The sequence below is a fragment of the Prionailurus viverrinus genome, chromosome B1 (genome assembly GCF_022837055.1).
Source record: "Prionailurus viverrinus isolate Anna chromosome B1, UM_Priviv_1.0, whole genome shotgun sequence".
Lineage (NCBI taxonomy): Eukaryota > Metazoa > Chordata > Mammalia > Carnivora > Felidae > Prionailurus > Prionailurus viverrinus.
The window spans coordinates 145,171,489-145,190,120 of NC_062564.1; the positions used below are offsets into that span (position 1 = coordinate 145,171,489).

At 42.4% G+C, this 18,632-nt stretch overlaps 1 long non-coding RNA gene across 1 annotated transcript; it reads right to left on the bottom strand.

Annotated features, from left to right (window-relative positions):
• Nucleotides 1-3,611: 3,611 nt before the first annotated feature.
• Nucleotides 3,612-8,766, bottom strand: LOC125164103 (uncharacterized). Its single transcript, XR_007151642.1, has 6 exons — nt 8,661-8,766; nt 7,989-8,080; nt 6,164-6,247; nt 5,639-5,862; nt 3,913-4,066; nt 3,612-3,742 (listed from the first exon to the last, which is right to left on the bottom strand). It is a non-coding gene; the product is annotated as an uncharacterized LOC125164103 (long non-coding RNA).
• Nucleotides 8,767-18,632: the final 9,866 nt, after the last annotated feature.

The window sequence follows — 18,632 nt, forward strand, 5'->3', positions numbered from 1 at the left end:
GAGGACATGGCAAGAAGGCAGCTGTTCTCAAGCAGGGAGACAACTCTCGCCAGAAAGGCTGGCACCCTGGTCTTGGCAATTCCAGCCTCTAAAACCGCAAGAAAATAAAAGTCTGTTGTTTAAGCCACCCCGTCTATGGTATTTTTGTTATGGCAGCCTGAGCAGACTAATACAAAGAGCTGGAATAGAAACAAAGGCTATAAGGAGTGGAAGAGACAACTTGCATTAGTCTGAGTTCTTCCAAAAGCAGACCGCGAGACAGGGATGTGTGAACATGGTTTGCTCGGGAGGTGATTCCAGGAAGCAATTCTGAGAGTGTGAGGGCGTGAGAGTGGAATGTAGGAAAGGCAATATGGGTTATCATTGCGGGCGACTGGAGTTCAACATCCCTGGGGACCCTCTGAAAAACTGTGTGGAATATGCCTCAGAATTTTCCTATCAGATCGGGAAAACTGTGATGCTCATATACCAACTCACTGTCCCCATGTCGGCGTTAAGTTCACAGCACTTTTGGCTGATCTGAAACATGCCAGCCTAACCACGGGTTTCCTGGGTCTGAGAGTGCCGTCAGAGAGAGATGAGCGGCAAGGTGTGCGCAAGAATGTCTCAAGTCACCTCCTGAGCAGACTCACGGTACATGAGTGCAGCGGAGATATTGTCTACTATAGCAGAACTCTCACACTTCAAGGTGAACACCAAACATCTGAGGGTCTTGTTCAAAGCAGGATTCTCATTTGGTGGGTAGGTCTGGAGCGGGGCCCAAGGTTCCTTATTTCTGTTTCCTGTGATGCCAACATAGCTAGTCCACGGCCTAGACTTCGAATAGAAAGAGTTCCACAGTGTTTCATGCATTCGGCTCAGTTCAACACGTATTTATAGGATACCTGCTGAGCTGGACACTGTGCTCAACATAGGGAATAGTGAGAACGTAGGGAAAAGGTGTTTCGTCCACTTTGCAGTTGATCTCAGGGTCTGTCCTGTGTCAACCTTCGAAAAGAAAAAGGTAAGGCAGTTCAGCCGGCAAAATCCATTTTTTTTTTTTTTTCAAGAATAGTGGAGGAATTGCAATTTGGGACAAACAAACAATCTGAGCTACAGGCAAGTCTGGAGAACAAAAGAGGACAGCGTCCTTTTATAGAAGACAGGAGGAAGTTGGGGGGCTGTTGTTTTGAACTTAGTTCATTGGAGTGATACTGGACCAAAGTGGGTCCGCTCCTTGGTGAGTTATAGACAGAGACTATACCAGGTGGAGTTACCCCACAAGAGTGATCTTTATTTGTGCAAATAAGGAGATCTTGGGGAATAATTTTCAAAGCCGTGACTCCCCCAACAGGGGTAAGCAGGCTCCTTTTATTAGGGTGTGAGATGAATACTCAGAGGGGGAGGCCTCTGAATAGGCATGCATAAACTTGTGCATGTGCACTCAGAAAATATTCCTAGATACACACTGTATGTTATGCTAATGAAAATTGTGCTAATGAAACATTATAATGAAGCTGAAGTGACTGTTGACAATTTATGATTTATCTGCGCAGGCCATACTCACGATGTGTCTTTTCCTGTTCCAGCAATTCATCAGTTCATTTCTAAAGTTTTTTTAATGTTTATTTATTTCCGAGAGAGAGACAGAGCACGAGCAGGGGAGGGGCAGAGAGAGGAGACATACAATCTGAAACAGGCTCCAGGCTCTGAGCTGTCAGCACAGAGCCTGATGTGGGGGCTCGAACTCGGAAGCCGGGAGATCGTGACCTGAGCCGAAGTTGGAAGCTTAACCCAGGTACCCCTTTTGGTTTGTTTCTAAAAGACAAAACTAATAGAGGCTTCTAGGAGTTTTCCTAGTTCAGGGGGGTCTCACCGGTGACAGGAGAAAAATGAGGAGTTGGAGGTGGTGGCTTCTCAGTGGCCGCAGGTGACGGCAGCTTGCTGTTGCCCCTGGGGGAGGAAATCTTCCTTCTTCCTGCTGGACCATGAGAGCCACAAGCAGCGGTGTGTGTGTGAGAGCCCTCCTTTCGTGGCGTCTCCACTCTAATTTTGAGTTAGGTTTTCTTCACACATTTCCTCACCGGCTTTAATTGTTCAGGATTGGAAGTTGTCACTACATATCTATTTGTTTTAAGAAACAAAGGAAGGTGGGATTCCTGAACGATTTCTGTCTCTTGGACAGAATTTTAGCCTGGAAAAACAGTAGAAACCATTAGCACAGATCTACCTGTAGGTATGTGTCCCAGTGTCTTAAAAGCAGCAATCTGGGATCAAGAGAGGGTTTTTATAAAGCCATTGCTCCCTTTAACATTTTAAAATTAAAAAAAAATCTAGAGTTGTAATAAAAATAGCAACATTTTTATAGTACCTCACCGATTACCGAGTGCTTTCCACCACATTATCTCATTATGTCCTTTGCAGGCTTGAGAGAATCTACAAATGGCATTTTAAAATAAATGTGTTGCACATTAGGGCAGGTACATTACACAGCTGGGTACATGATATTCCAGATCCAATGATAATGAAAAATGACTGTGAAGAAGGCTGCATATAAATATATGCTATGTCCTAGGGCACTCAGAAGAACTCTACATTAGCTGGGAAAAAGCAGTTCAGACTCATTGTTGTTAGTGTCTCACAAATTTTCCAAGGTACAAGTTGAAACATTTCAACAAAGGTATTAGGAAAACCTTCTACAAGTTGAAACATTTCAACAAAGGTATTAGGAAAACCTTCGCTCTCCATGCAGATCTTCCAGTTTGACCACTTGGCTTTTCATTCTGCTGAGAGGCTTTGGGGCATCTCTAACCCCACTCTCAGGTCAAGCCCCAAGAGTGTGGTTCATACACAATGAGCGTACCCCATGGCTATCAACCTCTTTGGGTGGGCAGCCAATGGGTTCAACCAGTCAGATAAAGTAATAAAAATGAGATGGTAAAGACATTGCAAAATGACCTGGCTGTGATGACCTTCATAAAGATTCAGGTTCATGTGTCTGCAAGGTCTGATTACATCTGTCAAATATTATTAATATGATTATGAATTATGTCTAATTTATAGTTATGCCTAACTAAAAGTGAAGATTCTGTTTATAATAATATTCAATACTTTTATTTATAATAACTTCAATAACCTTGAAATATTGAATGAAAGGGAAGCAAATGGATGTCATTCATGAATATTTTATCAGTTAGGATGCTTTTTGCTATAAGAGATGGGATGTTGAATAGAGCCTAAAAATAAAAGGTTATTGTTTACATAACAGAAATCTGGAAATAAGTGGTTCCAAGGTTTGTTAATTCAGCAGCACAGTTGATATCTGCGTTCTGGGTCGGCTTCTCTGTGATTCTTCTGGTTTTCATTTCATGGTCACAAAATGACTGTCATAGCTCCAAGCATCATGTCCTCACATAACTGAACTCAAACAGGAAGGAGAGTGCTTCCTTTATGCTGCTGCTTCTTCTCCTTCTTCCCCCCTTCGTCCTCCACCTTCTTCTCCCTTCTCCTTCTCATCCTGCTCCCCCTCCCTCTCATCCCCCATCCCCCCCTTCTCCTTGTTCATCATGGAGAAAAGTCATTCCGAGAAGTTCCTAGTAAGCTCCTCTCAGGCCCTTTTGAACAGAAGTGGGTCATATGCCCGCGCTCACACCAATCATTGGTAAAGGAAATGGAATCAGCATGGCTGGCTTGGCTAATTATGTTTAATCTTCTAGGGCTGGGGTAGAGTCCAAACTTCCTTGAGCACATTGCTTCCTCAAATCTGAACAAAATAAGTGTTTATTAGTAAGGACAAAAGGGAAATGGCTTTTGGGAGGGCAAGCAATGGTTCCTGATCTGCACATATTTTCTTTTGTTTCTTTAGAGGTTTTGCTTATTGAAAGAGAGACACATTCGGGGGTTAGAATCAAAGACCAGCATTGGAAACATTACCTTTTAATAGATTCTGCAGAAGGATGAAAATATTTTGTGAGACAAGTTATGTGTCTTGCTGTTTGGGTTCCTCATGAACTGGAAGTTTTCCTGTCTGGAGCTCAGCTCCCATGTGATGGCATGTGTCCCCGCCATACTGCTGCGTGCCTGGGGTCTTCAGAGGGATACGAGGAGAAATGGCATAGCTAAAGTTATTGGAGGAGCTGTTTGAAGGAAATTTTCAGGGAAATTTAGAGATTGAAAGAGAGAAAAAGTGTAGGGAGGGCAGTAGATATGAGGGGAAGGAGGATTTAAACACGTGTTGCTGTGAGCAGGTACCCATCCCTTTCAGGTATTCAAAAATCACTGCTAAGAATATGTGTTAATCTAGAATTGATGTCTGGTGGCCCATGTCTCTCTTCAACATCGCTCGGTAGGGCATTGTAGATCTCAAGGAGCAGGCATAGTATTCTCTCTACTGACCCCATTCCCAATTGAAGAGCCAATCTAGACCAGTGAGAGGTTTCTATGGAAATTATAGGATGTTGGAACCTCCAACATGATGCCTAAGCTCATCTCAAATTTCAAGATGGCTGCTCAAGAGTTCCCTACTACCTCACGTTCTTACATGCAGGAAGGAAACAAAGGAAAGTGGAAGAGGCCAGGGACATTTCTGACTGGTTTCTTAAGGATGATTCTCAGTTGCAAGGCACCTGGGTGGCTCATTCAGTTGGATTTTACTTAAGCTCAGGTCATGACCTCATGGTTCATGAGTTCGAGCCCTGCAAGGGCTCTCCACTGTCAGCAAGGAGCCCACTTTGGATCCTCTGTCTCCCTCCCCTCTCCCACCCCTTCTCTGATCATTCTGTCTTTCTTTCAAAAATAAATACATAAACTTAAAAAAATTAAAAAGAAGATGATTCTCAGTTGCTATTTCTTTTAAAAAATTTTTTTAAGTTTATTTATTTTGAGAGAGAGAGAGAGTGAGCAAGGGAGGGTCAGAGAGAAAGAGAGAGAGAGAGAGAGAGAGAGAGAGAGAGAGAGAATCCCAAGCAGGCTCCATGCTATCAGCACAGACCCTGACATGGGGCTCGAATCCACAAACCATGAGATCATGACCTGAGCCAGAACCAAGAGTTGGTTGCTTAACTGACTGAGCCACCCAGGTGCCTCTCAGTTGCTATTTCATGATACATGTGTATACATCCCATCATTCAGAATTTAGTCATGTGGTCAGACTAGCTATATGGGAGTCTGGAAATGTAGTCTTTATTTTGAGTGGCCATGTCCTTTGCTAAAGATTCTATTTTTGTTAAATATTTTTTTTGGTAGTGTTTCTTTTATTTTTGGGAGAGAGAGAGAGAGAGAGACATAGTGTGAGCGGGAGAGGGGCAGAAAGAGAGGGAGACACAGAATCCGAAGCAGGCTCCGGACGTGGGGCTCAAACTCATGAACTGCAAGATCATAACCCAAGTCAAAGTCTGACACTTAACTGACAGAACCACCCAGGTGCCTCTAAAGATTCTATTTCTATAGAAGAAAGGAAGGATGGGTATTGGAGGAACAACAACAAAAAAAGGAGCCTTTTCCAGACGTAAGTCCCTCTCTATAAATGGGAAATGGACTAGCACTTTTATGACCCTTTGCTTTTATTCATGTTATTTATTCAGTACAGAATGTCCTTTTTTCCCCCTTGCATCTTAAATATTTCCCTGACTCCTTTGTTGTCTACTGAAAATTTTCTCACCTTCAAAGCTTAATTCAATGTTACTTCCTCAAAGGAATCTTCTTGGATTTACCAATTAGAACGAACTTCCTCTTTGCTCCTCAGCCCTTTCCTCCAATTTTTATTATAGCAAAGTGTGCGTTCTGTTTCACATTATCAGCAGTTGTTTATTTTTTCCTTTAGATTGTAAATTTCCTGAGGGCCAGGCCCTGGATTTAATCATGTCCAAATCCATACAGGGCCTACTGAAAGAGAAGTAAACTCATATCTTGTTTAAGCAAATGTTATTTTACATTTTTTATCACTCACAGCCAAGTGTACTCCTAACTAATATAAGATCCCTTTACAGAGTTAGGCATCATTCTATTTATAAACTGGTGATTAGATAAATACCACCAAAAAGGGCTAGAACGTTAAAAGAATGTGAATGAATGGAAGAAGACTGGGAAATACTCTTAAATCAGTGCTGTGATGTGTTCTCAATTTTCAGTGTTAGAGGGGTTGTTAGGATGTGGAGGAAAGGAGGTGGGGTATAATCTAACATACCTGATTTAAAATCTTGGTTGAGTGACTTATGGATTTGTGACCTCAGCTTGGGAAATTATTCCTCCTAAGTCAGAGTTTCCAGATCTATAAAATGGAAATGAAAATACTTACTTTGCAGGGTCGTTTTGAGAATTAGATAAGATGTTTGCAAAGAGCCTGACACTTAGTGGATACTCATTCTTGGGCATTACTATAATCATTGTACTGCAGATGTGGCATGATTAGGGGAAAAGCTCTGTGTTGTCCTCTCCCAGAGCCACAGAGCTGCTTATACATGGGTCAGGGGTTCTTGGAAGGAGATTTGCCACAGAAGGCAAGGAATGTTATTACTGGTAACAGAGATTGGTGGCATATCATTTATACCCCTGTAGTTGTGATGAAATTTGACATATCGACATGGACAATGTCCCCCCAACATCCATTTTGAAAGTCTCCGGAGGAAAAACTTAGACACAAAGTATAAGCACTTTTGATGCTCTTAATACTCACGGCAACAAGTAGGGTCATAGTAAAAATGATGAAAGTGGCAATTCCACTGAAATGTGGGCTGATGCATACCTATTAAATGGGATCCGTAGTTAAAATAGCCTGGGCTTTCATCGTTCTCTGAGGAGGAACAGTTAAATCCCAGATTTTGTCATTATTGACAGTAATAGAAGTTCAGACTGAAAGCGATTAGCGACACAGTTGTCAGAACTTCAAGGTCAGAATAAAAGATGCTGTAATTTTAAGGAAAATTGGAAAAATTTATGTGAAGACTTGGCTAAAAAATGACCTATGGACCCCCTCATCCCTAAAACATATGAGTAACTTTTTAAACTTTTGTGTCATGTAGAGTGTTCATGAAGTTTTTGGTGATGAGGCTACTACTTAATAGATAGTTAGCACTTTTCAGTTTATTATAAATGCTTTGACATAACTCCGTTGATTATTGTATTCATTTTCTTTTCTTTTCTTTTCTCTTTCTTTTCTTTTCTTTTCTTTTCTTTTCTTTTTCTTTTCTCTTTCTTTCTTTCTTTCTTTCGGCAGAAAGAGGGTGCAAGTGAGTGAGGGGCAGGGAGAGAGAGAATCCCAGGAAGGACAGAGAAAGAAAGCGGGGCTCACCTGAAGCGGGGCATGAGCTCATCTGATGCAGAGCTCCAGCTCACCCTAAGCAGGCTCCAGCTCATCTGATGTGGAACTCAAACTCACAAACCATGAGATCATGACCTGAGCCAAAGTCAGATGCTTAAAGACTGAGCCACTCAAGCACCATATTGTATTCACTTTCTATTGCTGCATAATAAATTACTACAAATGTAACAGCTTAAACAGCACACATTTATTTTCTCATGGTTTCTGTGGGTCACAAGTCTGGGCACAGTTTAGCTGGGTCCTCTGCTTAGAGTCTCACAAGGCTGTGATTAAGGCATCAGCTAGGCTGCGTTCCCACCTAGAGGACCAGCTGGAAGGGAATCTGCTTTCAAGATCACTTAAGTTATTGGAAGAATTAGTTTCCTGTGGTTGTACAACTGAGAACTCTGGTTTCTTGCTGGATCCTCAGCTACTGGACACTCAGCTCTTGGAGGCCACCATTAGCTCCTGGAGGCTCCCTCTTGTTTCTTGGTATGTGGGCTTTCTCAGCTTGCACACTGAATTCTAATAAGTCTGGCAAAAAGTTTCTAGAGAGAGTCCACTAGCAAGATAGAGTCTTACACAAAATAACATAATCATAGAATGAGTTGTAACTTTCAACATATTCTATGGGTTAGAAGTAAGTCACTTGTCCTGCCCACACTCAAGGGGAGGGGATTTGGCACCAGAAGTAGGGATCATAATGGGCTACCTGGAGTCTGTTGGCCACAGTGGTCAACACAGTCCTTGAGAAGGCTGGGGAGATGTTCTTTCCTCTGTTGTACGGATGGAGACACTGATGTTCTATGAGAGAGGTTAAATGAACTGGTGTTCAAGAGCACACAGTTAATAGAACAGATTAAAGCCAGAATCCCTAGTTCTGTGCTACGACCATCAGTATCTATCTTGTATATCTTTGTATCTATCCATCCACCTATTCTCACATCCAACCATCCTAGTCCAGTGTTCTTTTCACTACATCATGATACTTGTGTAAATGTAGGTAATATTCAGCAAATTCATCTCTTTGAACCCAGCAGAATTACCTCTTTGTCACTGTATTAGACAGGTTAGGTAAGATTCCCCTATGGTGACAAATAACTCCAAAATCTCAATGGCCTTACAAAATAAAGGTTTATTTCTTGCTATTACATATCTATTACAGGTCATCTAGGTGCTTTGCTCCTCCTTTCCTTTCCTTTCCTTTCCTTTCCTTCTTTCCTTTCCTTCCTTTTCTTTTTACAATATTGTTGACACACAATGTTACATTAGTTTCAGGTGTACAACTTTGTGATTAGAAAAGCTTATACATTATGCTATGTTCGCTGCAAGTGTAGCTGCCATCTATCCCATTACTATTGCAACATGCTCCATAGTTTCTTACCTGAGGAACCAGGCTGATGTTGCAATCACCGTCTTGAAGGTTGCCAACCCTCATTCCGGAGGAAAAAGAGAGCTCTGGTGAGTCTTGCAATGGCAATTAAATGCTTTGACCTGGAAGGGAAACTATGGCATTTGCTTAAAACTCAGGGCTCGGAACCAGTAAAATGGCTCTATCCAACCATAAGGGAGGCAGGAAGTCCTATATAGCACTATTCCCAGGAATAAGGAAACCTGGAAGTAATTGGCATATAATTGGTGAAATAATTATTAACGATAGCCATGAATCTAGTCTATCATGAAATGAGTCCCTTTCACCTTTGTATTGTTCGTGGCCTTAGTCCAAAAGACCTCACCCAACCTAACAATCTGCTTCTAGACCTGTTTTTTTTTTTAATTTTTAATGTTTATTTATTTTTGAGAGAGACAGAGACAGAGACAGAGACAGAGACAGAGTGTGGGCAGGGAAGGGTCAGAGTGAGAGGGAGACACAATCCGAAGCAGGCTCCAGGTTCTGAACTGTCAGCGCATAGCCTGATGTGGGACCTGAACCCACGAATCCTGAGATCATGACCTGAGCTGAATTTGCACACTTAACCAACTGAGCCACCCAGGAGCCCCTAGACCTGTTTCTGATAGCCTCAACTTTTGACTCTTAAGTTATTTACATCCTCAGAGTTGTATCTCCCCTAAAACTTAAGGCTTGCAACTGCCTGTCCAGCTCTGGTTTCTAGTTTTCTTCTTGATCACAATTTTTACTTTGTATTCTTAATGACATTGTTTTTGGCCATTGTTTTCTGGATAAACAACTCACCAAATCTTGCTGCGCTCCTGAGGCCCTACACCCAGACCCAGGCCTTACAAGCTAATGTCTCTGTGAATTTGGCAAGTCATTGAGAACACCATAATGAATGCCACGTGGGGAGAAAAATATGATTATCTTCTTAAGTCTTCCCCTGAGCTCTTTTCTTCAGAGATACTGTAGGCACTGATCTAAATTCAATTAGTAAGTGTTTTAAGAAAGGGCAACATCAATGGAAGAAGTGGATCAAAGCATTAGACATGACTGAACCCAGCAGGAAAGCAGAGCCGGCCATTCTCAAGGTGAATAATTATCTGAAGAAAGGTGAACAATAACAACACAACCTGTCAGTTGCACGCCCATTTTGGCTCAACAGGAAAGCTGCAACAAGTGAGATAAAATATTAATGCCACAGTAAACCATCTCAGAAGAATGTTGTATTAGCACAACATTCTCAGTGGGTGCCCAACGCTGTTGGAACAAAGTACTAAAGAATACAGAAGCAGCTGGATTAAATATATGTTCACAGCAGAAAAAACGTTTTTCATCCTATAGCTGTATTCTATTTCATCATTTTAAGCATTTCTGTCAACTCAAAAACTAAATTGCACTCAACCTTGTTGTGTATACATTTTATGACTCCGATAGCCCAAGAAGAAGGAAAGTCGTGGGTTAGGGGAAACAACATCTGGGAGATGTCTCCATTATAAAGGTAAAACCCGCAAACTCTTAAGATTTAGCCCCCAATAGATTATTTGCTTGTCAGGAGGCGACTGGATCAAGTAAACCTCTTTCTGCCTCTGAAAGGCTCCCACTGTCACACCATGCAGCAGAGACCTGTCTCTGCAGCAGTTCTGGGTCAGCTTTTAGGGTCTCATTCAGACCTAAGCAAAAGTTCCTTCCCTTGGTTTCCCCCAGCATGGCCAAGTCTGGAACTTATTAAAAGGTTTAAAAGAGCAAAGAAATAAACCTTCTTTAACAAGTTGAAGTCTAGTTGGCGCAGTGTTTTATTTGTTTCAGTGTACAGCATAGTGACTTGGCAAGTTTATACGTTAGAGATACACAAACCTTTATAAGTTATCTTATAAATAGAGGTTTCTGTCTTTTCCATAATTTGCTCGTTGCTAGAGCTTATCAGTCCTGTTGCCATCCACTCACTGCCTAGCTGTCTTGAGTTTCCCCCAAAGCAGACCCTGCATCATAGCTCTGTGTTTGATTTTATTTGGGAGGTTACCCCAGGAAGCAGTGAGAGGGTAGAGAAGCGAGGCGGGCATGAGAGGGAAGCCGAGTTAAGGAGTGGGTTGCTACAGCAGACAACCAGGGTTTAATCCCACAGGGGCACTCTAAGACCATGTAGAGCATGCCTCAGAACTGTCCTACCGGAAAGAGAGGAAGATGGGATGTTTATCCACCAGCTCCCATCAGTCACTGTTAAGAGTTGGGTCTGGGGGTGTTAACTCTCTACTTTCGTGCCTGCCCAGCACGTATGCTGAGCACATTTCCAGAGAAAAACTTCAGGCAGAGAGGTGGAGGTGTTTGAGGAAGGGAGCCAGCAGGAGAGTGCTCAGGAACTCACCATGAAGGTGCAGGTGACCTCCAAGGTAGGCCCCCGGGGAATGCGTGGGCACTAGGAGCATCAGCTTCAAGGAGCCCTAACAGGTTAGCACAACTTCACAGGCTCCCCCCATCCCCCTGCCCTGCTCCTGATCTCTCTTCCAGCTATCTTCTCTATCTCACAAGATGTAGTTTCTGGCAATAGTTCTCTTCTTAACGAATGGTGTGTGTGCATGTGTGTGAGTGTGTGCGTGCACATTCACACATGCACACACACTTTGTAGAAGTAGTTTATATGACACTCCAGATTTTACTTTCTCATAATTTCCCATTTCCCTGCTGCTAGAATGTATCTTTGATATGGCATAATGATAAACTTTACTCCTGCAAACACTGCTACAGCTGTTTGCATTTTTAAAAATTCACTGTAAATGAAACTATAATGATAAAATGCCTATAAACATAGAAACTTTTTGCTTGTAATGTGGTTGGAAATTCGTTTACACTACAGATGTGTGTAAAGTAAACATAGAATTGATCTGATGGCTCTCATCAGTTCTCCACCCTATTGGGTAGAGGGTGAAAACAAAATTTTAGGTCAATAGGGTACAGTCAGGCTGATCCTATAACGGAAACAGTCTCTTTAAATTAGCTCGGTCTCTATGGATGATTTAGGCTTTCAGATTTTCTTCATCTACCTGTTCCTCTCCAAGATGGAAGCTAAGGTGATTTCCTCATGTTGGTGACTCGGGGCGGTCCTTGCTGTGCTCTGGCTGGTGGGCCTGATCCCATCTCTGGGCATCCTGCCAATTTCTGCTTCTGATGTCATTCATTTGTCGGTATCAGCTTTGTTGGGACCAGAGGTCCTCCCAGCTATGAGTCCTACCCAGTACCTGGCTCAAACCATTTGCCGGGTAGCCCTCAGGCCAGGATCACTCTGCCTTTGTCATAGTAACCTCTTTGGAAGGCTGGCCAGTTGGCACCCACCAGTGCTACCCTCCATGGAGCATATGGGAACGTCTGTACATCTTCCAGGCTGCCTGGAAATTACAGGAGACTTTAAATTGCCCATATTAGGCCTTCCCTTTCTATATCACACTTCATTGCCTATTTTTTACTTAAAAATTTTTTTTAATGTTTATTTTTGAGAGAGAGAGACAGAACATGAGTGAGGGAGGGGCAGAGAGAGAGGAGACACAGAATCCGAAGCAGGCTCCAGGCTTTGAGCTGTCAGCACAGAGCCTGACACAGGGCTTGAGCTCACAAACTGTGAGATCATGACCTGAGCCAATGTCAGATGCTTAACTGACTGAGCCACCTGGGCAGTTCTATTTTATACTTTTTAATACCCACCTTAGATGTCTCTGTGGACTATCATGGACAAAGAAAACTCTCCGAGAACATAAAGCCAGTAGCATTGAGGACAGTAGACCAGAACATTATTTTCAGAAAGCAGAGCAAGAGGACTGCTAGACTAGATGAACCGTCAGGTGTCAGGGCTCTCCAGAGAAACAGAACCTATAGGATAGATAGATATATAGAAAGAGATTTATTATTGAAGGATTGGCTCATGGAGTTATGGATCCTGAGAAGTCCCACAATTTGTCGTCTACAAGCTGGAGGCCCAGGAAAGCTGGTGGTACAGTTCCAGTCCAAACTCAAAGACCTGAGAACTAGGGAAGCCAATGGCCAAAGTTCCAGTCCAAGTCCAAAAACCCAGTAGCAGGGATATTTAAAGAATCAGCCTGAGTCCGAAGGTTTGAGGATCAGGAGCACCATTGTCTAAGGGCAGGAGAAGATGGATGTCCAGCTCAAGCAGAGAGTAAACTCACCTTTCCTTCATCTTTTTGTTCTATTCAGGATCTCATCAGAGAGAGTGATGCCCACTTGCATTGGTAAGAAGGATCTTCTTTTACTCAGTCTACCCATTCAAATACTAATCTCTTCCAGAAACAGCCTCATAGACACATCCACAAGTAATGTTTTCCCAGTTATCCAGGGATCCCTTAGTCCAGTGAAGCTGACGTAAAATTACCCATCACACTAACCAAGGACATCACTCCACCTCCAGGGCAGGGATAACAATTGCTGTCTCATTCTCCAGCACTGTGCACTTGGCACATTGGAAGTAGCTAACTTGATTTCTGGTTTGGAGGTTGCCAGACCATTTAAATATGATTGAGAAGATTGCATAGCACTCAGAGATCCTGGAGTTTGAGCTGGAAGATAACTCGGTCAGATTTTGTGGTTATCTCCTTTGAGGTGCTCAGTACTCCTGGAAATTTGGATGGTGGAGGGCAGACTGACAGATATTGCTAGTTTCCTCCCATTGTTACAGGGCCTATATCATTTATAGTCTAAGCTGGGACACTTCTGAGCTAATTCTCAAAACAATTAGCCTGTGCAATTACAATTAATTCAAAATAAAAAAAATCATTACCAAACGATAAAATCAATAGTTGCATATTTACCCCAGACATTAAATGACAAAACGGCTATAGGAAGTGGTATACCCCACATCAAGACTGCTCAGCCTCTATTTCTGCACATTTATTTCATGTGCATCCATCCTATCATTTCCTATGGACTCCACTGACTGGTGGCCTATGGCACAGGTCACAACACAACTGGTTGATCCACCAAGTGCCTGGCAAGGACAGCATCACCAAATACTTTGCCCACATCACCCAAGACCAAGAGGAGTTGCTTGTCAGAGCTGCTTTTGTCTGAACACACTTTGTGTTATCACTGAGTTCCCTGTATCTAGACACTTACAGGGAGGTGTTAGCTCTGTTGCATCTGGAAAGGTGAAGAAAGAGAGAAGTGTTATGATTGCTAGTTGTCTTCTGGGTTTTACGATGTGTTTATGTGAGACTTCATGTGTATTTCACACATTACCAGACAGGTCCATAGCACAGAAATGAAAAGTGCAGGTCTACCAAACCCTTCCCAGCTTATTTTAATACATTTGATAATTAAATTTCATAAAAATGAAAATCCAGGCCAAATATTAAAGTGTTAGGAACACAAGAACTAAAGGGCAATGGACACCGCCTGGGAGAATTCCAGGCCAACCAGTCAGATTATTCCAAGTTCACTCTCTCCTCATTCTTAGGAGTAGAGTCCTCACTTCTCAGCTGAACACATGGCCACCAGGAAGACTCTTTCTAGTGGGTTGGCAATTGAGCCATCCAGTTTCTGGGAACAGAGTGCCAGTGGCAACAGTGGGAACATTCAGGGTCCAGTGCAGAAACACCAGCTATAGTATTTAGCATTTGGCAATGGCTTTATTGCATGACGTCAGCTTTGGTTCTGAGCCTTATTCTCTGGTTTTCCTGGAATGCTGTTAGTTTTCTAACATTATTTCTCCTCAAATAAATCTCCTTAATACTGTTAAAATAAGTGCATTGACTGGTTTATGGTACAGATCTAGATGACATTTTCTGGTGAGTAAAAAATTTCCCTAACATTCCTTAAGTCCAGTATATGAACATTTGCTATTTTAGTCCCTTTAGCGTCCACACCCCCTTGGCATGTAACCTGGGTCCGGCCAACCACACATAACACTTCATTCTCTGGCCATGGAAGTTTGCCCAAGATGGACATGTATTTAAGCCAGGCCAACCAAAGTCTTTCCCAGGAACTAGGAATTTCATCCATGAAAGTAGGATTGATGAACACATGCTCTCTCTCTGCTCTTGGACCATGAGCTTCACAGGGTCTAGAGTGTTGGCAACAATGTCTCTGGCAAACTGATAAAGACTCTTTGTGGCATTCACTCTTGATGGATAGAGTGTGTGTGTGTGGGGGGGGGGGCTCACAGGGGAGAGGAGGGAAATGAAGGGAAAGGAAGGGAAGGGATGGGAAGGGAAGGAAAAGGAAAAGAGTTTTGACAATCTCATTTGAATCCCTGGGCCCAGTTGAGTCTGAGGCCCAGAGCCAACCCTATTCTTCCTCATTCTGTGACCAATGTTTTCCCTTTTTGTCTTAAGCCATTTGAATTTAGTTTCTGTAATTCACAATGGAAAGAACTCTGATCATTGTAGCTGGATTTGTCTGAGTCCTTGGCTGCACAAGATCCTTTCAGATGAGGAAGTAGCAGGTGGGGGGAGCTAGTAATTAATTTTTTCTTTTTATCTAATTTATCCATCTGATTAACAATCCATATTTTTTTTAAGGGTATATATTTTTTCCCAGTTTTATTAGCAGAATGAAGCAAAGGAGGTCTTTTTCTCTTTTAAAAATAGCTTTATAGAGTTATAATTCATATACCATACAATTCACCTATTAAAGTATAAATGATTTTTAGTATTCACAGATACATGCAACTATCACTATAATCAATTTTAGAGCATTTTAATCACCTCAGAAAGAAACTTCTTTACATATCATCTCTCATGTCTCTTATTCCCCTCCTCAGCCCTAAGCAACCTACTAATCTACTTTTTGTCTATAGATTTCCTTATTCTGGACTTTTATATGAAAGGAACCATACAGTATGTTGTCTTTTGTGACTCACTCCTTTCACTTAGAAAAATATTTTCAAGGTTCATCCATGTTGTAGCGTGTATCAGTACTTCATTCCTTTTCATAACTGAATAATATTCTGTGGTATGGATATAGCACATTTTATTTGCCCATTCATGTATTGATGGATATTTGGGTTGTTTCCACCTTTTGGCTACTATGAATAATGTTGCCATAGATATTTGTTTACAAGGTTTTTGCTCGGCATATGTTTTCATTTCTCATAGGTGTGCACCTTAGAGAGGAATTACTGCTTCATGTGGTAATTCTAAATCTAATCATTTGAGTAAATGCTAGCCCGATTGTTTTCCAAATGGCTGCATCATTTTACACTCTTATCTTGCAGTGTATGAGTTTTAACTACTCCACATGCTTGCCAATACTCATTGTTATCTGACTTTTTTTGATTCTAGCTATTGTAGTAGGTATGAAGTGGTATTTCACTGTGGTTTTGATTTGCATTTTTTTAAATGACTAGGATGTTGAGCATTTTTTCATGTGCTTACTGGATATTTGTATCTCTTCCTTAGAGAAATGTCTATTCAGACCACTTGTCCATTTAAAAATTGAGATATTTGTATTTTTTATTATTGAGTTGTAAGGATTCTTTATATATTCTGGATACACATTCCTTATCAGATATATGATTTGGAAATATTTTCTCCCATTTTGTGTGTTGACTTTTCACTTGATGATGTCCTGTATTTCCCAGTTCTTAATGGTATAATTAAGCAGAATAGGTCTTAATGTCCTTGGTTTCATCTTTTTTTAGTATATTTTTCTACCCTTGGAGTCTAGAGTCAAGCCTTTAAACCAAAAAATACTTAATCATTTTTTTTTTTTAACTCAGGAAAAGTGTAAACCTATAGGACAAACTATGGAATAAAAATCATCCCAGGCTGGTACTTGGCATAGGCCTTCTAGGCTGGGAAGGACACGGCAGGGGGAAAAAACCCAAAACATTTCTCAGTCTCCTTCCCATTTTATCCTCACAACATGGAGAATTTCCTAGTGTATTCAGATCACTTGTTCATAAGTGATATTTAGAAAACTTCTGGGTTGTTACCAGATTAAAATGGACGATCACCACTTGATAGCATGAACAATGAGGAAAAGGAAGGCGACAAATCTTAACATAAAACCCCAGGATAAAGGAGTAAGCCCAATGACTCTGTCAACGCAGTTACCGACATTATAATGTCGCTCAATATAGAAGATGTGAGAAGCCCTGCTTGCTGTTGTGGTGGTGGTGGGTGGTGGGTGGGATGGGGGGGAAAGAACATGCAGGAAAATCTGACTTTGAACTGAGTGTTAGTAAAGGAAGTCAGAAGATAGCATAGGTGACTCTAGTGCTCTGAATGCTACGAGGGCAGTAACAGAGGCACAACCTCTGTTGTGCATGGAGTCACAGCAATTGGAAAAATCCTGTCCAGGATGGGGAATCAGGAGAGAACTCATGAAGGCAGTTCTGAAAAGATTCAGCCTTTGGGCTGAGTCTTGAGGTGGTGTTGGAACTTCTGTGTACGGAAATGGAGAGGGAAAACACTGCCAGCATTTCAGGTCTGGAGGGGTGGACTCAGCTGGTCTTGAGGGCTGGAGATGAGGCTGTAAAACTGCTTGGAGCAGAATAAGAAGGTCTGTAAATGTGAGACAAGAACCCTTTTCCGTAATGATTGAGACAATGAGGAGCCACTGAAAGTTATCGAGTAAGATGCATTTGGGAACTGGATGAAAAGTGAGTGGAGAGTGGAGAGACCCTGGCTCTGGGAGGAAAGAAAGACTTCTTCTGGGATGGTGTGGCCAGCTGGACTCAGACTTTGGTTTAAAGGACAGCCCTCATGGAATGACAGCTGCCCAAAGCCAGCACTGAACTCGCTGACTATTCTCGCTGACTGAAGTTACCACTGCTGTTTCAGGAAGGTTGTGGGTCCAGAAGAAAAGATGACATCTGACAGGAGATAGGCAGCATCTATTGTCCCCACACTCAAAACTAATCAAACGTATTAAGTCACACAGGGGCTTTACAATCAGTTCTGGGGCTTTGGAAGCGCTGGTTGGCAGAGCACAACAGGTGATGGAATAAAAGATTGCATGCAAGTGGCTTGCTGAAACAGAGTCACCTCCCAGGAGGACCCTCCCAGGGAAACATGAGAAGGGGGTGGTGGTGGTGGTGGGAGGCAGGGGGCCCTCCTGCCATCTGAGCTGTTTACACATCACATCAAAGCTGCAGGAGTGGAATGGGCAACTCCAGCTAACCGGATCTCTGTGAGAGGGCCACAGAGCAGAGCCCCAGCTTCTTCCCCCATAAAATGGCAGGTATTTTGAGGATTAAATTAAATCATTCATGTGCAGCACTTGGCAGAGGGCCTGGAACATAGCAAACTGTTTTCATTCCCTATGGATGCTTCTAGGACAGCATGCCTGTCGAGTTATGGGATGACTCTTTGCTTCAGAGCCGTGTGCTGCTGTCCCCGGAAAGTGTTGGGACACCTGGTTGTTTTGCATTTGAGGTCGTAGCTCAGAGGCAGCCGTGTGAATTGATTTGATGCCTCTACTTCACAGTTCTGCACAGCACTCTCTGTTGTGAGACTTCCCCCTCCCTTCCCCAGACTGGCTTCACTCCTCCTAAATGTTCTGCCCTGTTCCTGGCTTCCCCTTCCTGGCCACCAAGAAATTGTGGGCCCTCTGCTGAAGGCTCAGGGATCTGGCAACCTAATCTGGGAAGGTTTTTAGGTAGTTAATCAGGGGGAGAAGAAGAAAGTAGAGAACATAACTGCACCACACTTTAGAAAGATGAGGAAAGTCTAGGGAGGCAGTAAAGCAGGAACTAAATTTGTCGGGAGGACTACTCAGGGCATTTGGGCTGTTTAGCTGTCAGGTCAGGTTACTAGCAAAGCTCATTCTTTCCCTCTCTTGCTCACCTCCTTCCTTCCTTCCATAGTGTAAGGAAGAAGACAGATCTTGCCTTGAGATAAGCTGTAAGAGGGAGAGAGGCATACACACAAATAACCCCAACCGGGAGTAATAAGTATCAGAGACTCACTTAATGGGACCTGTTAGTTTGAAGTGAGGAACAATGATTGTGCATTGGAA